The following is a 24,661-nucleotide window of genomic DNA, read 5'->3' on the forward strand; positions in this document are numbered from 1 at the left end:
ACACAGTCTCTCCTTCCTTTGCTCTGGTTAGCATCTGAGAAAGTTCTCCTTGTGTGGATAAATATAGCTAGTTCCTAAAATTGTATTTCCCGCATTCCTCTTCTTATTAACAGTTTTGCTATGACGCATATGCTAGGCAGCAGTCTGTGGATGATATCTGCAATTTCACTGCCTTCCTATGTGAAAAGAAGATAAAAATTATATTATATGGTTGTATGCAAATGACAGAGGCCCTGGCTTTGTGCTTCAGTAATTCTTATATGTGCCTCTTCCTTGTACACTTCAAATGACAGGTACTGGAAATTAAATCGTTTCCAATAAAAATCCTGTAACTGAAATGAATCCCCACTGTATAATTAGGATATCTCGACCATAAAAGGTGATCATGTGTCTTCCATTTTTGAAGAAACCCCTCCCCCTGATCAGCATTGATGGAACCCTGGACAGATTAGGTCTTTAATTCTTATGAAAGAGACATAATACTCATCCTTTACGATGAGCCTTCTGTTGGGGCGATAGGCTTAAGCTGACACTGTTCCCAAGGATCAGAACTGTGTTCCATGATTCATATGAGAGACAGGAAATAAAACATAAAGTGTGGGGGGGGAGGTCTCTGCATTATATTAGACACACATGGAAGAAGTATCGTCTTCCCCAGATGCCAAGAGGTACCTCCAACATCTAACCCACGAAGATGGCCCACTTTGGTGTGTAACGTCTTGGGGCCACTGTGGGGTGTCATGGATCCTGAACTTCCCATTCTTACCATCTGATCAAAACAAAATCGTAACTTCAGGCTAACATCTCTCTACTCACTACTAATGCAGTGTCTCTCCCAACATGGTAGAGGCAAGGTGTAAAGATGTGGGGATAAGGAAACCAGGATTCAGATCCTGGCTGGCCCCCTGGCAGGTCCCTAGCTGGGACTCCTTGGGCAGGTTATTATTGGTTCCAGTCCCCATTTCCCCACCTGAAAAATGTTGACGGCAAGAGACCTCTATATGGATCAAATAAGTTAGCCTGCCCAACAGCTGTAGAACCTCTTTGTTCTGGTTTGCTCAGACCTTGGAGGATGGTTTTAGGCCAGAAGATGGAGCCCCTCAAAGTTTTACTATTCTTTAGGTGCAGGCAGGTCAGGTCAGTGGTAATGGATACACAAGGCAAGCCATTTAGAAGAGAAAATGCCGTCAACAAAGATGAAGAAACAGAAAATTTTAAAAGAGAGAGAAGGTACTGAAAATTTGTTAGCAAAGCTCATGAGCTGTGAATCCTCTAAACTGTCAGCATAACAATGAGTAACAGTAGTTTGGTTCCAATTTTCTGTAATTTATTTATAATATGACGAGCCCCCTGTCCCTTGTCAAAAAAATCTACAAATCACTCCTAAAACACAAATAATCGTCACATTAAGAGGAACAAATTATAACACTGAAATATGTCCTTGGGCTGGAAACAAGGAAACAATGTAAAAGAGGAATTGCACACTACAAAAATATGGCCTAATGATACGTATTAAAATAATTACACATAGTTAGCAATTCTCCTCAGATAATTGATTGAACTTGGTCCCATGACTGTCGAGTTTGCCAGCTCTCTGGATATTTCTGTTTCAGAGGATTTTGACATTGATGTCATTTTTTTCTCCTCACAAAGTGGGGGGAAAAAAAAGGAAAAGTCAGAATTTGCTCATAGACTTAGATAAAACAGAAATTCAGCCCATAGATGCAAACACAAATTTTTGTAAATGTAAAATAAAGACAGATATTTAATATCTGGATTAAAGGTTATTTACTGAATCTCTGGACAAATATTATACAATGTATTCTAATCTAGAAATATTTTAACTTCAATGATGCCAGATTCACTGTGATTATTGTTATAAGAGATGTCTAAATATATTACAAATATTCATATAACACCTCAATGTTAAGAATTTTATGTTACAATATTTTGCAGTTTTAAATACATTCCAACTTAATATTCCCTGCCTGACTACTAGGCAATTGTAAAATTTGGAATTTAAGAATAACAGTGAATAAGTTACAAATAGATGTAAGCATTGCCCTTTATGTAAACATAAAATATTATTCAAACCCAGAGAATAGAAGTAACTACAGAACTGTGTTTTTTTTTTGACTATGTATTTCCTTTCCATATGCATGCATAAGAATCTCCTACCATGACTGGATGAAATTATATAATAAATATTTTTAATTGATAGATTTCTTCCTGTTTATATCCAAAGATGAGTAAATATGCTGAATATAAAGTTCTCTATCATATCTTAGATTTTTAAAAAGTGGGTTAGAAAGGCAATATCTATTCAATGTATTTCTTTCTACCAATTGGTTTAGAAATGAATATTTAAAAATATTCATTTAATTTAAAATTTTAATTTAAAATTTTAATTATTTTAATAGAAAATAAAATTTTAATTTAATAAAATAAATATTTAATAAAATAAAACAATTTAATTTTAATACGAATTTGATTGTTTTAATATAAATTAAAAATTAATTTTAAAATTTTAATTTAAGAGTCTAATTTAAGATTCTTAATTAGAAGTTACTTTAAATTTTCTGACATTAAAATTTTTGCTTATTTTTAATATTTGAAAAATATAGTCTCCATAATTACCATTATATGGCAATATTCTCATGGAAAGACATTTCACACTGAGATAAATGTGATGGGTTAGAATTGCTTTTACTGAGCCCATTAAATTCCTTCCTATTTTAAAAAACAAATTGCACGAAGAAATTTAAACTTTCAATTTACCATGGCCTGTAAAGTATCTTTAAAAGTACACCGATGACTGGGTTGTAATGACAGAACCCTGAACATAGCAACAAAATTTTGTCATGGTTTCTGTTTACTTTTTTTTTTTTTTTAATGGCATGATGGTGGCAAGACGAAGGATTCAAATTACATTTTCAGATAACGTTAAGACATTTAACTGGACAGCAATCTAAATGTTATACTGTGTGCATCTTTCCTCCCAGATCATAAGCAAAAAGCAAGAACACTTATCCTGCAGGTACCACGTTAGCAAGACTTCCCAGATTCAGCACAAGGATCCAAACCTCAGCTTGAGGTAAAGCCCTTAGTAGACTCTAATTCACTGTGTCCTCCAGAGGGGTCGAATATTATGTGTCCTAATCCCAGGTAAGCAGATGCACAAGGACCTCAAAAGTTAAAGCCTGAGAAGGCAAAGAATAAAGTCTCTCCCCTTGAGCCTAGGTAATTATTTAATAAACATGGAATGAAATGTCTGTTCAGTGTCAGGCAGTGGGGTAGGTGATGGGAAAGACTCCTGATTATGAGACAATGAAATGTGGTCCCAGAGGAAAGAGGGAGCTGCTCTCTGTGGGTTCTAGTCTGGCAGGGAAGACAGGTGTGCACACAAGAACCACACCCAGAGATTCAGTCAACACTGTAACGTGACACCATAACAGAGGCACTGATATGCACAGTGAGGTTATTTGCTGGAAATTCTAGAGGAGAAGACATTTATTCCACATCTTGAAAAATGAGCTGCTAGGGTGGTGCTCTGAATTCAGCTTAGTGATTTGACAGAGGAATGCACAGCCCCAGCTCTGCCCCTTCCTCCCGCCATTTTCTTCTGAGCAAGCTGTGTGGCTGACAGGGTCTTGGTGCTCTGGCCAGGTGTTGGGCCTGAGTCTCTGAGGTGGGAGAGCCTAGTTCAGGACATTGGACCACCAGAGATCTCCCGGCCCCACGTAATATCAATTGGCAAGAGTTCTCCCAGAGATCTCCGTTTCAACCCTAAGACCCAGCTCCACTCAACGACCAGCAAGCTCCAGTGCTGGACACCATATACCAAACAACTAGCAAGACAGGAACACAACCCCATCCATTAGCAGAGAGGCTGCCTACAATCATAAGTTCACAGACACCCCAAAACACACCACCGGATGTGGTCCTGCCCACCACAAAGACCAGATCCAGCCTCATCCACCAGAACACAGGCACCAGTCCCTCCACCAGGAAGCCTACACAATCCACTGAACCAACCTTACCCACTGGGGGCAGACACCAAAAACAGTGGGAACTACGAAGCTGCAGCCTGCGAAAGGGAGACCCCAAACACAGTAAGTTAAGCAAAATGAGAAGACAGAGAAATACACAGCAGATGAAGGAACAAGGTAAAAACCCACCAGACCAAACAAATGAAGAGGAAATAGGCAGTCTACCTAAAAAAGAATTTAGAGTAATGATAGTAAAGATGATCCAAAATCTTGGAAATAGAATGGAGAAAATACAAGAAACATTTAACAAGGACCTAGAAGGACTAAAAAGCAAACAAACAATGATGAACAACAGAATAAATGAAATGAAAAATTCTTCAGAAGGAATCAATAGCAGAATAACTGAGGCAGAAGAACAGATAAGAGACCTGGAAGATAAAATAGTTGAAATAACTACTGCAGAGCAGAATAAAGAAAAAAGAATGAAAAGAATTGAGGACAGTCTCAGAGACCTCTGGGACAACATTAAACGCACCACCATTCGAATTATAGGGCTCCCAGAAGAAGAAGAGAAAAAAAAAAAGACTGAGAAAATATTTGCAGAGTTTATAGTTGAAAACATCCCTAATATGGGAAAGGAAATAGTTAATCAAGTCCAGGAAGTGCAGAGAGTCCAATACAGGATAAATCCAAGGAGAAATGCTCTAAGACATATATTAATCAAACTTTCAAAAGTTAAATACAAAGTATTAAAAGCAAAAGGGAAAAACAACAGATAGCATACAAGGGAATCCCCATAAGGTTAACAGCTGATCTTTCATTAGAAACTCTGCAAGCCAGAAGGGTGTGCCAGGACATATATAAAGTGCTGAAAGGGAAAAACCTACAACCAAGATTACTCTACCCAGCAAGGATCTCATTCAGATTCGATGGAGAAGTTAAAACCTTTACAGACAAGGAAAAGCTAACAGAATTCAGCACCACCAAACCAGCTTTACAACAAATGCTAAAGGAACTTCTCCAGGGGAGAAACACAAGAAAAGGAAAAGACCTACAAAAACAAACCCATAACAATTAAGAAAATGGTAATAGGAACATATATATCAATAATTACCTTAAATGTAAATGGATGAAATGCTCCCACCAAAAGACAGAGACTGGCTGAATGTATACAAAAACAAGACCCATATATATGCTGTCTACAAGAGACCTACTTCAGACCTAGGGACACATACAGACTGAAAGTGAGGGGATGGAAAAAGATATTCCATGCAAATGGAAATCAAAAGAAACCTGCAGTAGCAATTCTCATATCAGACAAAATAGACTTTAAAATAAAGACTATCACAAGAGACAAAGAAGGACACTACATAATGATCAAGGGCTCAATCCAAGAAGATATGACAATGTAAATATTTATGCACCCAACATAGAAGCACCTCACTACATAAGGCAAATGCTAACAGCCATAAAAGGGGAAATCGACAGTAACACAATCATAGTAGGGGATTTCACACCCTACTTGCACCAATGGACAGATCATCCAAAATGAAAATGAATAAGGAAACACAAGCTTTAAATGACACATTAAACAAGATGGACTTAATTGATATTTATAGGACATTTCATCCAAAAACAACAGAATACACTTTCTTCTCAAGTGCTCATGGAACATTCTCCAGGATAGATCATATCTTGGGTCACAAATCAAGCCTTGGTAAATTTAAGAAAATTGAAATCATATCAAGTATCTTTTCTGATCACAATGCTATGAGACTAGATGTCAATTACAGGAAAAGAACTGTAAAAAATACAATCACATGGAGGCTAAAGAATACACTACTAAATAACCAAGAGATCACAGAAGAAATCAAAGAGGAAATCAAAAAGTACATAGAAACAAATGACAATGAAAACACGACGACCCAAAACCTATGGGATGCAGGAAGAGCAGTTCTAAGAGGGAAGTCTATAGCAATAAAATCCTACCTCAAGAAATAAGAAACATCTCAAATAAACAACCTAACCTTACAACTAAAGCAATTAGAGAAAGAAGAAAAAAAAAAACAAACCCAAAGTTAGAAGAAGGAAGGAAATCATAAAAATCAAATCAGAAATAAATGAAAAAGAAATGAAGGACACAATAGCAAAGATCAATAAAACTAAAAGCTGGTTCTTTTATATAAACAAAATTGATAAACCATTACCCCAACTCATCAAGAAAAAAAGGGAAAAGACTCAAATCAACAGAATTAGAAATGAAAAATGACAAGTAACAACAGACACTGCAGAAATACGAAGGATCATGAGAGATTACTACAAACAACTATATGTCAATAAAATGGACAACCTGCAAGAAATGGACAAATTCTTAGAGAAGCACAACCTTCCAAGACTGAACCAGGAAGAAATAGAAAATATAAAGAGACCAATCACAAGCACTGAAATTGAAACTGTGATCAAAAATCTTCCAACAAAAAAAAGCTCAGGAACAGATGGCTTCACAGGCAAATTCTACCAAACATTTAGAGAAGAGCTAACACCTATCCTTCTCACACTCTTCCAAAATATTGCAGAGGGAGGAACACTCTCAAACTCATTCTACGAGGCCACCATCACCCCGATACCAAAACGAGACAAAGATGTCACAAAGAAAGAAAACTACAGGCCAATATCACTGATGAACATAGATGCAAAAATCCTCAACAAAATACTAGCACACAGAATCCAACAGCACATTAAAAGGATCATACATCATGATCAAGTGGGGTTTATATCCTAGCAATGCAAGGATTCTTCAATATATGCAAATCAATCGTGATATACCATATTAACAAATTGAAGGATAAAAACCATATGATCATCTCAACAGATGCGGAAAAAGCTTTCAACAGAATTCAACACCACTTATGATAAAAACTCTCCAGAAAGTAGGCATAGAGGGAAACTACCTCAGCATAATAAAGGCCATATATGACAAACCCACAGGCAACATCATTCTCAATGGTGAAAAAAATGAACCCATTTCCTCTAAGATCAGGAACAAGACAAAGTTGCCCAGTTTCACCACCATTATTCAACACAGTTTTGGAAGTTTTAGCCACAGCAATCAGAGAAGAAAAAGAAATAATAGGAATCCAAATCGGAAAAGAAGTATAACTGTCACTGTTTGCAGATGACATGATACTACACATAGAGAAGCCTAAAGATGCTACCAGAAAACTACTAGAGCTAATCAATGAATTTGGTAAAGTAGCAGGATACAAAATTAATGCACAGAAATCTTTTGCATTCCTATACACTAATGATGAAAAATGTGAAAGAGAAATTAAGGAAACACTCCCATTTACCATTGCAACAAAAAGAATAAAATACCTAGGAATAAACCTACCTAAGGAGACAAAAGACCTGTATGCAGAAACTATAAGACACTGATGAAAGAAATTAAAGATGATACAAACAGATGGAAAGATATACCATGTTCTTGGACTGGAAGAATCAACATTGTGAAAATGACTATGCTACCCAAAGCAATCTACAGATTCAATGCAATCCCTATCAAACTACCAATGGCATTTTTTACAGAACTAGAACAAAAATTTTCACAATTTGTATGGAAACACAAAAGATCCCGAATACCAAAGCAATCTTGAGAAAGAACAGAGCTGGAGGAATCAGGCTCCTGGACTTCAGACTATACTACAAAGCTACAGTAATCAAGACAGTATGGTACTGGCACAAAAACAGAAATATAGATCAATGGAACAGGATACAAAGCCCTAAGATAAACCCACACACATATGGTCACCTTATCTTTGATAAAGGAGGCAAGAATATGCAGTGGAGAAAAGACAGCCTCTTCAATAAGTGCTGGGAAAACTGGACAGCTACATGTAAAAGAATGAAATTAGAACACTCCCCAACACCATACACAAAAATAAACTCAAAATCGATTAAAGACCTAAATGTAAGGCCAGACACTATCAAACTCTTAGAGGAAAACATAGGCAGAACACTCTATGAAATAAATCACAGCAAGATCCTTTTTGACTCACCTCCTAGAGAAATGGAAATAAAAACAAAAATAAACAAATGCAATCTAAAGAAACTTAAAAGCTTTTGCGCAGCAAAGGAAACCATAAGCAAGAGAAAAAGACAACCCTTACAATGGGAGAAAATATTTGCAAACGAAGCAACTGACAAAGGATTAATCTCCAAAATATACAAGCAGCTCATGCAGCTCAATATCAAAAACAAACAACCCAATCCAAAAATGGGCAGAAGGCCTAAATAGACATTTCTCCAAAGAAGATATACAGATTGCCAACAAACACATGAAAGGATGCTCAACATCACTAATAATTAGAGAAATGCAAATCAAAACTATAATGACATATCACCTCATACTGCTTAGAATGGCCATCATCAAGAAATCTACAAACAGTAAATGCTGGAGAGGGTGTGGAGAAAAGGGAACCCTCTTGCACTGTTGGTGGGAATGTAAATTGATACAGCCACTATGAAGAATAGTATGGAGGTTCCTTGAAAACCTAAAAATAGAACTACCATACGATCCAGCAATCCCACTACTGGGCATATACCCAGAGAAATCCTTAATTCAAGAACAGTCATGTACCACAATGTTCATTGCAGAACTATTTAGAATAACCAGGACATGGAAGCAACCTAAGTGTTTTGACAGATGAATGGATAAAGAAGATGTGGCACATATATACAATGGAATATTACTCAGCCATAAAAAGAAACGAAATTGAGTTATTTGTAGTGAGGTGGATGGACCTAGAGTCTGTCATACAGAGTGACGTAAGTCAGAATGAGAAAAACAAATACCTTATGCTAACACATGTATTTGGAATCTAAAAAAAATTAGTTCTGAAGAACCTAGGGGCAGGACAGGAATAAAGATGCAGATGTAGAGAATGGACTTGAGGACATGGGGAGGGGGAAGGGTAAGCTGGGATGAAGTGAGAGAGTGGCATGGACATATATACACTAAAATGTAAAATAGATAGCTAGTGGTAAGCTGCCGCATAGCACAGGTAGATCAGCTCGGTGCTTTGTGACCCCCTAGAGGGGTGGGATAGGGAGGGTGGGAGGGAGATGCACGAGGGAGGAGATATGGGGATGTATGTATAGTTATAGCTTATTCACTTTGTTGTACAGCAGAAACTAACACACCACTGTAAAGCAGTTGTACTCCAATAAAGATGTTCAAAAAAAAAAAAAAATGAGCTGCTAGGAGCACAAGGAGAGAAATGGCATTCCAGGCAGAGGTTGCAGCCTGGACACAAGCTCAGAAGTGTGAGAAAGGACACAATGATTGTTGAAGGAATGATGCATAGTTTTGGATAACTATATTGCAAACTACATGTGCACAAGTGGTCAGGTATGACCCTAGGGGAAGGGTTATGTCACATCGTGGAAGGTCTTGAAAGTCAAGCTGAAAAGTATAGTCTTCCTAAGAGCAGCAGTGGCCAGCTGAGCTTTCGCTGAAGCTGCGAGCATGGGTGGATCTTTTGGCTGCTCTTGTTTTTGCTAGTTTATCCATCTACTCAGGTAGTCAGTCAGCTACATATTTAACAACAAACCCGGAGCACCCACTAGTTGCCAGACCGTGATCTAGTTGCTGTGGATATAAAAGTACATCCTGGATCAATTATTGGATCTCTGTAGTAGTCATTTTCCCCCAGCTAGCAGACAGTCAAAAAGGAGTGGAGAGGTAGATTCCCCAGATTCCATTTCTTATTCCTTGGTCCTGGAAGACGATACTTCTCTGCCCTTTACCATTATGTGGTGTTAATTAGATCGGTTCTGGCCCCTGAAATGTTAGTGGGAATAATGCGCGTCACTTCCAGACAGAGACAATGAAATCCCAGGCACAATTCACTTCTCCCGTCTCTCTTCTGCACGGTGAATGTGGATGCCTCACAATTGAAGCAGACTGGATCCCTGAATCAGCAGATGGAGAACAGCTGCCCCAGAGAAATGTCTGGATGCACAGTGGACATTGCATTAACAAGAGATAAACTTGTATTGTGTTTACCACTGGGATCTTGGAGTTATTTTCTGTGACAGCCATAACCTGCAATGTAGGAAGGCATGCTTGTTTCTTAACCACCGGGCCCCAAAGCACAAACATCACTTCCACACACACTTTATGGGTGAGAAGTCATCCCTAGGCCTTTCTGGAGGTTGTTTGTAAAGGCCACCCTCTTCCAGCAACATCTCTACACTTTGTCTAGGATGTGGTTGTACTCCTACTCGGGCTGCTGGGAATATCAGCTACTGGAGGCTCGCAACTGGTTCTCTAACTGGGCATTGCTTGTGGCTAATGCATGGCTAATGCAGGGATTCACAAACCCAGGCTCCTTGAATTAATTTGGGACAGTTCTGGAGGGCTGTCCCAGCTCCAGAGCTCTATAGGTTCAACTGAGAGCTCAGTTGCAACTGTGTGATCTGTCAACTTCTCTCTCTACTGACTCCTCCTCTCATTGATTAATGTTATTAATTATCTCTTCCAGATTATTTTTCATTTATTAGATCATTCAATGATAGTATATTACTGTCATCTTTATTTGTTCATTTCTCTTAGTGTTATATAAATGGTAGTTTATAATTAATATGTTTTAGTAAAAATGTATGTGATGCCTGTAAGCTTTTAGGAAGTGAATTGTCCCTGGGATTATATCTCCTTTGAGAAGTGTACTTTTTAGAAAAATTATCTCTTGCCTCTTTTAAATTTTTTATTTTATTTTATCTTATTTTATTGTTTTTTGGCCGCACTGCACGGCATGCGGAACTTCTCTGACCAGGGATCGAACCCATGCCCCCTGTAGTGAAAATGTGGAGCCTTAACCACTGGACCACTGGGGAAGTTCAAATTTTTTATTTTGAATTCAGTTTTCTTTGATGTTGATACTGCAATTTCTGATTTCCCTTTATTGCACTTGTCAGATCTATCTTTTCCTATCCTGTCACTTCCTTCCATTTTTTACATCTCTCTGTATTTGGTGTATTTTTCCCGAGAAATACAGTCAGTCCTCTGTATCAGTTTGTTCCATGTCCACAGATTCAACCCACTGTGGATAAAAAATATTTGAAAAAAAATTTCAGAAATTTCCAAAAAGCAAACCTTGAATTTGCAAGCATGCAGGCAAAATAGTTATTTACTAGCATTTACACTGTATTTACAACTATTTACATAGCATTTACATGGCGTTAGGTGTAATAAGTAATATAGAGATAATTTAAAGTACACAGGAGGTATGCATAGGTTATTTGCATATACTGTGCTATTTTATATAAGGGACTTGAGCATCCCCAAATTTTGGTATCTGGAGGGGTTCTGGAACCAATACCCCAGGGATACCAAGGGATCACCGTACATTGCTGGAATTTGGGTTTTGCTTAATAAAGCCCTTTTATCCATAATAGAAAGTTAATTGATTGATGTTTTTTATTATAATGTTGCATTCAGTTTTACTTGTGTCATCTTTGTGCTTTTTGTTCTGTGTGTGTGTCCATATGCTTGCTTGTTATATCTGTTTATTTATTTTGGAATACACATATTGGTTCTTTTATTTTCATCTTCTTCAGTATTCTGAAGGTATACGTTCTGTTTTCTGTTTTGTTTTGTTTTTAATATTCTTCAAGACGTAAAGCCATAGTTAGAGCACTTGGCTTTGTATTCCACTTCTGATGTTTGCTAGCTGTGTGATTTTGTTGAATTGCTTGCCCTTTCTCTGACTCAGTTTCCTTATCTGCAAAACAGAAATAATAATAGATAATTAAATGAATGAATACACATAAAGCTCCTAGAAGCGTTACTAGCACAACATAAGATATCAATAAATGTAATACTTTAAATTATAAATATTATCCTCACTGTTTTATTGCTCTCATTTTCAGAGTGAAAGCAAAATGGCGTACTTTTAATTCTCTCTGTTCAGGAATACCACCTGTGGGAATATTTTTAATTAATTTTGCCTCAGTAAGGTGAGCAACTGTAAATCAGTCTAGCTAGGACTCTTCCATCTCTTTGATTATAGTTTCTCGTCTGTTTGCTTTCATCTCTTCTTCAAGAACAGAAATGACGTCTGTACTAATCACACTTCCTTTCTTTAAGGCTTTCTTGTGCTTTAGAAGAGCTTCCCGAATGTGTCCTATCCCTGATTAGATCCCTACCTTAACGGTTCTGTTCTTTACTGTATTGAATCTGGATTTTATTTTAGTTTGCATTTTTAGCGTCCTTGTTAGTCCTCTTCATAAAAGCCCCTTCCCTTTTCATTTTGCTTGATTTTATCAGTTGTTGTTGCGTATTAACGTGACCTGTCCCTCCTCACTGTTCAGAGCTCCTAGTTTATAGAGGCCTGTCTTCTCACTGCTCTTGAGGATTTGGCTTGAAGTTTCCTTCTAGTTGCTGCCATGTGGCATTTTTCCTGAATGTCCCTCCTCTAGATACTCTTCTGTTTCCCTTGTTCTTCAGGTTGGGAATTTTTCTGTCTCACTAATATTGTTTCTGTTTTCTTATTTAACCATGCTGAGAGGTGGAGTAATCCACCTATATGGTTTGTTCACAAGGTTGATTTTTCTTGGCTGCCCTCTCCACCCACTGGGGGATGACCGGAGCTCCGCAGGCCCGCAGTGGAAGCCTGGTTCATATTAAGACACTCCCATTCCAGTTCCCTTTTTCAGTTGGCGTTCCTCCAACGGCAGCTCTGCCCTGATGTGGGTGCCTCCTCCCACCTGCTGCTTGATTTCCTAATAGATCTGTGTTGTCAGAGACGAAAACAGCATCAACCACTTCTAAAGATTCTGTGCTTTCTGCATCTGCCCACCTTGCTCGACTTTCAGGAACTATATTTCCTAAAACGTGGGCCACACATCTACCCCGCCAGTGACATGATGCCTCCCTGCTTGGCAGTTATTCCCTGGGGGGTCACAGTCTCTGAAAGGATCTAGACAAGTCAGGGTCAGGGAGAGAAAGAAAACCAGTACCCTGTCCTCCTGAGAAAGGACCAGGAGGCAAAGCCTGACTATATTAGGGTCCTTAACCTTGATAACTTGTGTCGGGGAGGAAGAAAATCTCCTCTACCCTTCTAGGTTCTTCTGGCTGGTCTAAGAATTGAAATTGACATGAGATCTATTAGCAGGAGAAAATCCAACAAAAGTTTCCAAGGACCTAGCCCTACAAATATTTTCTCCTGCTAATTTAATTTTAGAAAAGAGAAAAACTCATACCCATCTTGTTTCCAGCAGACCCTGCAGGCAGAGCTCCAGGAGGCTGATGGACATGGTCAGACTTCTCACCTTCTGATGGCTTTTGTCAGGTGTTCCAGCATCTCTTAAGTGCAGCATCTTTGGGGTGAGTAGTGTCCAGACAATAAAGTTACATCCCATCCTCGTCACCAGCTATCGGGGAGGAAGAAATTTCCTTTATCCCCCTATGTTCTTCTGGCTGGTCTAAGAATTAAATTGACATGAAGCAGATTAACAGGAGAAAATCACACAAAAAATTAACAACATGTATACATGGGAGAGACTCAGGAAAACTGAGTAACTCTCCAAAGTGACTGAAACCCTCACGTTAAATACCGTCTTTAGCTAAAGGCAAAGGAGGATGTTGGGAGTAGTGGTTTGGCACTTCAGAGGGGAGGGAGGTAATTGACTTGACGTGGAGATGGAACAGCAAGTGTTCGGTAAATAAATGCTTTCTGGGCCAGGTAGAGACAGTGGGACACAGAGAGAACTCTGATCTCAAAGAGTTTACCCCACCTTACCTAGCCCTTGTTTTTTTGCAAGTATCTCTGATGATAGTCTATTCCAGGAACAAGCCCTCTATCTAAATTCTTTAGGCAGCTAAGGGGGAGGTAAAAGAAAGACTTCCTGGGTCTTTGGGGCTTTGATTGCTTTCAGATCAAAATAATCCACATGCCAAAGAGACATGTTGGGGTGGCCAAGTTTGCTCCCCTACATGGGCATCACTATAAATTCTTGGTCTCCAGCCACAACTGGACCCCCATCTCTGTAGGGAGAGGCTGACGCAGAGGCCACAACAGTGAGAGGCCTGAGTACCGCAAAAAAAAGAAAAAAAAATGCATATCAAATAACCTCAATCACTCACTTACAAAATTCCACAATAACCCTCCCCATAGCAAATGGCTTAGGATGGTATACAAGGTCTGTCATCATGGGACTCCTGCCTAATTTTCTCTTCTTTCTTCTCCTGAATCCCCTACAATCACTCAGAGATTCAAAGTAGATGACTTACCAGAAAATTACTGTTAAATAAACGTAAAAGACTATTTTGCAATCAACTTTTAAATTTTATGTATGGACCATTTCCAAGAATTGCTGGCAAGTTTTCCAAAAATTTAAGCATTTTGAAGTTTTTACCTGTCAAGCTTCTCATCCACGTTTTTGAATGTTTTCTATGAATGTGCCCCAGGTCAGTTTTTTATTTAGTTGTTTTTATGCTTTTGCAGCTATTTCTTTGGCTCATATTAAAACAATCATGCCAGTTCGGATTTTGGGGGGGGGGGGTGGCATTTAACCCTATTTTAAGTGTTTTCTCTAACTTTAAGTAAAATATCTGAAACTAAATAAGCCTAAAGTAAATATTTTACACTAGTTCGCATGTTGATAACTACTGTTATACTAAGTTTTTTTTTTTACAACTTTCTTTGTAGGATTTGAGCAATTTTAGTTGCTTTCTGAAGTATGTTGCCTTGATATTTTAATTTCTTCATAGCAAATGATATCTAATTTTCCTATTTGGCCATATTTTTGCCTCACAAAATAATTCAGTAGCATTGATAGAGCACTTTACATGAAGAATATATAAACTTCCAGACCAGATGAAAGAATAGCTATTATATTCTCTTCGCTATTGTTTGAAAAATATTTTGGAAAATTTGCAAAACACTTGAAAATTAAAGAAGAGAGAAACATCTCTCACTATGATTTTACATTGTGACCTCTCTGAATTTTTATTTTTCTCCATAAACACACAATAGAGTGATAGTCTTTGTTTGGCTAATAATTATTGATAAGGAGAAAATAGTTATAACTTGATAAAACATGACTTTTAAAGTATGTAAGAAGAGTCCAATAACTTAGGGCGTTTACCTCCCCCTCCAGAAAATGGTTAAAACACCAATAGGAGCTTTGGGCAGCGTGAGTCAGCCACATGTGAGACTGCAAAAAAGTAAAAAAAAACCAACAAATAAAACGGCCCACTTAGGCAATTCTATCCAATATAAACAGACACGGTTAAGTACAGGTGTACTTGCTTTTCCATATTGATATTTTTTACACTAAATGATTAAGAGGTGAAAAAGTAGTGTTTGGGAATACATAGTTTTGATTCATATGTTGGGGGTATTTTCTATCAAATAATTAGAGCTCTTCTCACTGATTTACAGTTGAATACAGTCCCCATCTGCCACCTGCCACCCCGCCTCCACTGTCCAACTTTTCTCTCCAGAGACAACCACGCAAAACACCTTCCAGAACCACCCACATGACTTAGCATGTATAACTATACCCAGAGGTGTGTAATCATTTTATAAATAGGAATAATACTATATGTACTGTCAGTAATTCAACTTGTTGCGACCTCTTTCCATTTCACATCCTATTCTTATTCTTTATATTCTCTCCATAGTATTACATAGTGTAAACATACCAAAATTTGGTTCCCTAAGGATTGCCATTAAGGATCTTCCCAATTTGAAAAATTTTATATAATGCTGCTCTTCCCCTATTATATACACCCTTAAGCATACATTGATGTGCGCTCGCACATTTTCAAAGGATATTTTACTAGAAGTGTAATTGCGGATTTGAAGGGTTTGCCCAGTTCAAATTACAATAAAGAGGACTTTTAAAAAACTGAAGAATTGAATAAACTTTTATTCTAATATTAAAAAGCACTGCATCTCTTTAGAGGTGAATTTTCTATGTAATTCCAGGAAAAATATCCATTTAGAGAAATTACAAATAGGAAAGATGAGCATCTTCTCTTTCCTTTGTTTACGGTGATGTTGATGTTGTGGTAGTTTGCATGGAGTTGGGAGTTTTCTCTGTGTGTGCGTGTGTATGCGTGTGTGTACACTCGTGTGCACATGAAGATGTGTGTGCAGAAGTAAGTGTGTATTACTTGGGGTCCCAGCGAGAAACAAATGGCAGTCTCGGCCCGGGTCACTTGAGGAGAGTCTAATGAAATACTCTTCACAGAGTTCTGGGCAGGGTTTAGGGGATTAGAAAGGGTAGTGCACAGTCCTGACGTGAGTGGTCAGTGGCCTCGGAGAGGGCAATTCTGGGGAGTAGACTACTCGAGGGACACAGCCATCCCCCCGGACTCCTTGGTGAGAGAGGAGAAAGAAACATCTAATTTCCACCTCTCCTGCTCTGGAGGCTCCTTAATGGGCCTCCTGTTGCCCAAACCTCCACGGGAGCCAGGGGACAGTACACAGGGCAACTCATGACTTGTCCCTACAGGTCAGCCTCCTGGAGCATAGGGCAGGGTCAGATGGGCAGACTAGTGGATCTGGAGGGACAGATGGGGAAAAAGTCATCACAGATGCATGCTGAGTGAGCATACACGTCTGTATGTGTATAGTGAGTGTGTGTGTTTGCAATATTGTGTTCCTTTTTGTTCTTTGGTTTTAATAACAGAACCACTTTTAAAACAAAACCTTACCAGGAATGTCAATAGCTAAAACATTAAAAACCAAGCTGTTTAGGTTGAGGCAAAAGCTGAGAAGCTTGGAGACCTACCTGCAGTGTGTTCCCCTATCTTCCTGCAGCCTAGATAATAACATAGTATGAAAACCACTGCGTTACTGGGATATATCCTCATGGGAGCACAGGATGAATTGAACCCATCCTGCCTGTACATCACCACCATGAAGCGCGTAGAAACCCATCTAACAGACTTTTTTGTTTTTGAAACTGTGACCTGAAAAACAGTCTAATGTGCAAAGTGTGGCGTTCTCACGTTTTGAACACTATAGGCTCATAGAATATTAAAGCTGGGAAGGGCCTTATACTGTAACATCATGTCATGATAAAGCCCTAATCATATATAAGATGAAAGCTCATACCTTTTGGGGTGAACTTGGTAAACTGTTTCATTATTATGCTTACGTATAACAGCACACTGCTAAAGTATACCTGTTTCTGAAAGCTGTTTGCTGATCAAAAGCAATAAACACAGAAGTAATCAACTTGTGTACAAACATACCTATAGTATAAATAAATTGTTACCGAGTACACAGATCTAATACTTTGTACCTTTTACAAAATCCATTGAGATTAAAAGAAAAAAACCTGAAAAGTTCCCATTATTCACGTTAATTTTTATTATGCATAGTATTTGCAGTTTCAAATATAATACAGAACCACATTTTATTTATCCCTTGGAAAGTAGCTAAAGTAAAACAAAAAATGCGAACTTCCAGTAGATAGTAAGCTGTTTAATTATACATAACCTCAGGGAAGTTTTGGAAATCTGAAAACGGGGAAGAGAAGCATGATATACTCATATTCTGTTAAGTTAGCAGCTGTAACCTGAAACATTTCTTGCACCAGATATCTGTTCCTTTATGAGTTATTATTGCAATTGTGAAAAGCCTTTATTACTGTTCTCTGAATTTTATTCCATACATCAACTCTGACTGTGTCGTGGACTGTTCAGTGCTCACATAATGAAATCACGTGCCTTTAATAAGCATCAGTATGATGACCTCAAGGAAGTGGGATAGATTTACTCCACGAAATTCTGCCCCTGATATTTTAGTACCTGCTTGCTTTTACAAGGGCTGAATTTTTCCTCGCTCACATGACCTCCTGGGTAGTGTGTTAGGCTGTCAATACGTGGTGTGAATGGAATGTGTAGGAGGAGAATGGTACTTACAGAGAAAAAGAGACTGCAAAGAGTGAACCCTGAAGGGCACTAAGAATAACAGGGATTTTACATTTTTTAAAGGATGGCTTGTAGTTCTTATCCTACTTTTTCACCACATGATGTCACGATGTACTCTTTTCTTATGGGATATACTAATGCATGATCGGTGCCCCCTACTTTTTCCCAAGCAAACTCTTGTCTCTGCCTTCCCTTTTCCTACGAATGGCCCTTTTGATGCTATTAATTCTTCTTGATTTGCACTGACCAGTATGGTAGCCATTAGCCACAAGGGACTTTTTAATTTTAATTACAATTCATTGAAATAAAATGTAATGGAAAGTTCAGCCCCCTCAGGTGCAGTAGCCACATTTCAAGGGCTCAGTAGTCACTTGTGTCTAGTAGCTACCACATTGGACAGTGCAGGTGTAGGACACTTCCATCATCACAGAAAGCTCTTTGGATGGCATTTGTGATGCCTAATTATATGGGTCAACTTGAGTGGGTAAGAGACGCCCAGATAGCTGGTAAAACATTATGTCTAGGTGTGTATTTGAGGGTATTTTTTGAAGAGATTAGCATTTGAATTGGTGAAGTGAGTAAACAAGATTGTCCTCCCCAGTATGGGCGGGTCAGTCCACTGATGGCCTGAATAGAACCAAAAGGCAGAAGAAGGGCTAATTCTCTCTGTGTCTCCTGGGGTTGAACCATCCATCTTCTCCTGCCCTTGGACATCAGCACTCCCAGTTCTCAGACTTTCAGACTCAGATCCTGACTTATACTATCAGCCCCTCAGTGCTCAGGGCTGCGGGCTCATACTGAATTCCCGGCTTTCCTGGTTCTCTAGCTTGCAGATGTAGCTCATAGGACTTCTCTGCCTCTGGAACCACCTAAGCCAATTTCTGTAATTAGTCTCCTCTTATATATTGCCAGAAACTCAGTTCTATAAGAATTAAGTCATTAGCTACTGCAGTTGCTGACAGTCAACACATCCTGAAAGGAATTCAGGACAGAGATCAGGAATGAGGCACTCTGTGCTCTAGGAGGATTGTCAGAACAGGCCTCTGGATAGTTAGATATTTTCAGGAGAAATTTTTTTTTTTTTTTTGCAGTACCTGGGCCTCTCACTGTCATGGCCTCTCCCACTGTGGAGCGCAGGCTCCAGACGCGGAGGCTCAGCGGCCATGACTCACGGGCCCAGCCGCTCCGCGGCATGTGGGATCCTCCCAGACCAGGGCACGAACCCGTGTCCCCTGTATCAGCAGGAGGACTCTCAACCACTGCGCCACCAGGGAAGCCCACAGGAGAAATTTTTTGTAAACCTGGATTCTTGCATCTTCCCATACTTAGAAAAGCACTAAACCCATTAACTAGGATATCTGTTCCTCATGGCTAGCGGCAACCTTATACTGAGATGTGTATGATTGCATGTACCCTCTTCACAAAAATCATATATATACTGACCTCCCTCCTTACCTCTTTGGATCACTTTCTCAGAGCCATCTGAAATGCTATCTCCCGGGCTATAGTCCTCAGTAAGACACTGAATAAACTTAACTCACAGCTCTTACGTTGTGCATTTTTTTTTAAGTCAGGATATATATCTAGATAGATAGATTGATCTCCTATTGGTTCTGCTTCTCTGGAGAACCCTGATTAGTACAGAAAATTGGTATCAAGAAGTAGAGGTGCTGCACACCTGAAAATGTAGAAGCAGCTTTGGAATCAGGTACTGAGTAGAGGCTGGAAGAGTTTGGAGCTAGAAACAGCCACCATCTTCTTAGAGAATATCTAAGTGGTCATGAACAGCATGCTGGTAGAAATTTGGTGGTAAAGGCCATTTTGACGAGGTCTTAGACAGAAACGAGAAATATGTCATTAGAAACTGAAGGAAAGGTGATCCTTTTTATAAAGTAGAAAGGCTGAATTTTGCTCATGTCTTAGTGTTTTGTGGAAAGAAGAACTTGTGAGCGATGAGGTTGGCTATTCGGCTGAGGAAATATTTAAGCAAAATGTTGGCCTCTCATGAATCCTTATAGTAAAATATGAGAAGAGGAAAAAAGATGCAATTGTTCATCAGAAAGGAAGCAGAATTTGAGTTTGGAAGATTATCAGCCTATTCATATGGAACGGAATGGAGAAGCTCCTTTGGGAGAGAATAGAAAGGGTTTGGCCGAATTTGATAAGGATACTGGCATGGTTTGGCCATCTCAACAGAAACCAGGAGCTCTTCATCAAGACGGTGGGAAGATTAGTCATCCGTCTAAATGAAAACCGGGACCAGTTGTCCCAGACAGTTTGGAGATCATGCGCCTCTCATCTCAGGCCCTGAGTGCATGGGTCTGGGAGTCAGAGCAATTTCAAAGGAGAAGCTGCTGCTGTGGACATCTCCTCACTTTGCAGGCTGCCCCAGGTATGGCTCCAGCAGCCCCCAGTGGGCATGCACCGAGTCCAGCAAGGCACAGGGGGCTTGGCTCCCCCACCTAGATTTTAAAGGATGGAGCAGCCTGGAGCCACCCAGGGATGACGCAGCTGGCAGGGCTGCTGCCTGGTATGCACCCCAGGCAGAGGGCTGCTGTGGGCGTACGACCACTGCAGAGAGCCTCCGCTGGGGCAATGCCCAGCAGGGCCATGGGGGCAGGGCCAACCCCCGCCCAGCCTGTAGAGGCCGTGGCATGCGATTCTAGTCTGGGAGTGATGCGGGCACTCACCTGCAGGACTGTGGCTGTGTAGTGTGCACCCAGCAAAATTATGAGGGCAGGACTTCCCTGAGCCTTGGGGGCCCAGCTCCTGCCCTACTGGGTCTGGAAGTCGAGGAGGATTGTTCTCAAGACTTAGGTTTAGTGTTCGCTCCATTAGATTTTGGAGTTACCTTGGACCTATTACTCATTTCTCTTTTCTCTGTCTCCCCTTTGGAATGGGGATGTCTCTCCTATGTCTGTCCCATCACTGTATTTTGGAAGCACGTAACATATTTGATTTTATAGGTTCATAGCTGGAGTCTCACCCACATCTTATGTAGATGATATTTATGAGACCTTGGATTTGGACTCTTGAGTTGATGACATATGAGAAGAACATGAACTGGGGGGAGGGGCAGGGGTGGGATGCTATGGTCCAATTCTATTTGTCCCTCCAGAATTCCTATGTTGAAACCCGATGCCTAGTGTGAGGTAGAGGTGGAGCCTTTGGCAGGTGATTAGGTCATAAGGGTAGAGCCCTATTAAAGAATAAAATTTAACTGCGTGAGTTTGAAGATCTAATGTTCTTTATTAGGCAGCGCATGGGCCAAGCAGCATCCCGCCTAGCAAGTGGAAGGCTGCTCCAAGGGATTGTAAAAATGGCAAGATTTTATGGGAAGGAAGGAGGACAAGGGAGCTACTAGCAAAAAAAAAATATATATATATATAGATTTTTAGGCCAGAACATCTTCTTTTTTGGGGGGAAGGGGAGGTCAGAGGTTGTTATCATGCAGATTTCTTATTCTTCCTCTAGGGATGGAGAGGGCCCACATGGCAGGTAACCTCACTGGTGCTGACCAGAAAATTCCAGCTTTGTTGGTTAAGTTTACATTTCTGGGGCAGGTGGAAACTGCAGTTAAGTCAGGTGTTAAGTCTATGTTTGGACTGATGGGCTTTAGCACAAGTGACACCATTTTGGTCCTGTGATTTCACTTTCTCTTTAACATTTCCCCCCTTTTGATTAGACTCTTAGCTTAATAGAGAGATGTGATAAAAAATTAAGGCATTAGTGTCACTCTCAGCTACTGCTTTACGGTTTAGTTGATCCATGGTGTGAACTGTGGCATGAGCTTTTTGTTTAGTCTCTGTACTGTCCACAGTTCCGGCTTCACAAATTTTAAGTCATTCTCTTCGTTCCTTTTCCAATGTTCCCATCTTAGGGAGACAATTTGTCTGGTGGTTAGTGGGCTGTGAACATACTTTTGAGAGAATACAGTGCACTGGGAGGTTATTATGATTATAATTAGCAGAAAAATTCTCAATGTTTGGAGTGGTCTTCAGAGCCATGGTCCCCAAGACCCAAACCAATCAAAGGGAGACCCCGTTGAAGGAGTCACCCCTTTAAACCAAGTGGTTTGCTCAGTGATCTGATGTAACTTGCAGTTTTCCTCAGAAATGTCAATCCAGGTAGAGCAGATGGTGTTGGCCGTAGGACACATACCTCCTAACTCAGCTAAAAGATAATACAGGGCTATCTTATTAACAAGAACAATCTTGGCCAGAAAGTCTAATGATTTCTGTTGGGTAGTTAGTGTTTCAGCAATGGAATCTGCAGTGTCTCCAAGAGTTAAGGAGAGGTTTCTGATCATATTCCCGTTTGTGTCTGTTCCTAGCCAGGGAATAGATGTATTCACAGGGATTGCTGCATTTACTCATTTAAGCCAGGGATCAGTCAGGTTTTTAGCACATGTGGGACGAGAATTTCATAGCCTAAAATAAAGAGTTATCCTAAATGCCTCACAAAGATGGGTGTTGCTGGTGAGATTTCTTAGTGAGTGGGGACTTATCTGATCTAGTTAACCATTGGAAAGTGGGGTGAGGAGAGGGTGTTACATGTCAGAATAAAGGAAAGACAAGAAGAAAGGTTTTCAGGTTTGAGTATGAAGTCATGCGTTTGATTCCGAGATCTCCAGCATTTGTACAGTATCAGATACCAGGTGGGGTCCTCCTTGCTGTGAGGTATGTACCCAAGTCTGAATGCCCTCTGGCTTTTCAGCAGTGTCAGTTGTCAGGGGCACTTTGTGAGGTCCCTTCCATGGGGGCTTAAGGGCTGCCTTCATTCCTAGTGATTCCGAACAGGAAGGGTGGGAGAAAATTGGAAACGTTAGTGTGGTGAGTCCTAGCCAGATATTTGAGGAAACTATAGAAGAATGCATGATCCAGTTCAATTTACAGGTGTATAACAAAACCTCAAAGACAATTGGATAATGACTGACCGTATAAGTTCTTTTTTTAAGACTGCTTTGCTGGAACTTTGTAAACAAGGTACCAGGTTGATTTTTCCAGGCACTTCCTTGACTGGTCATATCTGAGCCTGCATAGTTCTCTCAAACATGACATTTCAGTCAAATCCTTAGTAATATAGCCGATGTTTCTAACTGTGTCCTGTTACAAGGAGAACAGATTCTCATTGAACTTATGCAACACATATACTGTCATGGAAATAAGAATACTCACTGAGAATTTCTGCATTCTGGAGGATCAGGTAGGAAGAATAAGTAAATGTTTTATCTTTATTCTCAAGGGTATATCTTACCAAATTGTTGATAGCTTAAGAGAAAAGATTTCTTTAAATCTGAAAAAAAATATTAAAGAACCAGCAATATTTCAAACACAGAGTTGTAACATTATAGTCATCCTCGTCAGTTCATTCAGTCTCTTGTTATTAATTCTCATTCTGCTTGAGTCCAGTTTTTTGTTTTTTGTTTTTTTTTTTGTTTTTTTTTTTTTGTGGTACGCGGGCCTCTCACTGTCATGGCCTCTCCCATTGCGGAGCACAGGCTCCGGATGCACAGGCCCAGCGGCCTTGGCTCACGGGCCCAGCCGCTCCGCGGCATGTGGGATCTTCCCGGACCGGGGCACGAACCCGCGTCCTCTGCATCGGCAGGCGGACTCCCAACCACTGCGCCACCAGGGAAGCCCTTGAGTCCAGTTTTTCCATTAGTTCTCTCAACCTTGTTTGATGATTGAGGGTGAGAGGGATATAACTCCAAGAAGTTTGCAAGGTTTTTGTTAAGGCTAATATGATTGGCCCAGTGAAGTGGGTGCCTTGATCACTGGAGTTGGTGGAAGGTATACCCCCAATGAGAAACACATTTTCTAACAGTGTCCTTGCCACTGTGAAGGCATCAGTCTTGCAGCAGGGGAAGGCTTCAACCCATCTGGAAAACATGCATACACACGTTAACAAGAGCATATTGATAACTCATACTAAGTGGCAGTGGAATGAACATCTGAAGCTGCAGGTGTTCAAAGGGTCCAGAGGGGCGAGGTCTGAGGGCTCTAGGGCCAAAGTTAGTTTTTCTTAACTGCACTGCCATGGGTGAAGGATTGCAAAAAACAAAAATCAGGTCTGCCAGGAAGCCAGGAAGAACCAAGTAGCCATCTTGTGTTTCCCATAACCCTGACTGTTCCTTTAACTTACAGCCATTGTTTACCCATCTTAACTTCTCTGATTCAAGAGCAGATTTGTTGCCACATTACAAAGAAGTCAGGATGGCAGAAATCTGGCATTGAGGGACCATTGTTTGCAGAAGCAGAATGGATGTCATCCACATGTGCCTCAATCTTTACAGATTCAGTTGCTGCTGCTGTTGCCTGAAAGTCAGCCAGGGTACCCATGATAGTCAGGTTCAAAGCTTTTAGTGTAGCTCTCAGTTTTGATGACACCAATTTCAGAAGGTGAGAGAACAACAGTAAGAAGTTTGTTTACTTGTTGCCCATTTCTTATTGGGGTCCCAGAGCATGTCATACAATATTTTAAGATAAAAACTAGAATTACAAGTGGTAAAATTGTACCAGGACATATCAGATTTCTTGGAATCTCACACAATTTCTAGAGTATTTGTATTATTAACATAGATTTAGACAAATTTAATCAAAAAGGTTTAGCATCACTTATTTGACAATGTTTCCCATGCAATTTATGGATAAAAACCAAATGAAACTAATTAGCTTAATATCTCTCCTTTTATAAGGAGAGAGAAGAAATCTTTTGAAATATT

The sequence above is a fragment of the Leucopleurus acutus genome, assembly GCF_964270905.1.
Source record: "Leucopleurus acutus genome assembly, chromosome: 12".
NCBI lineage: Eukaryota > Metazoa > Chordata > Mammalia > Artiodactyla > Delphinidae > Leucopleurus > Leucopleurus acutus.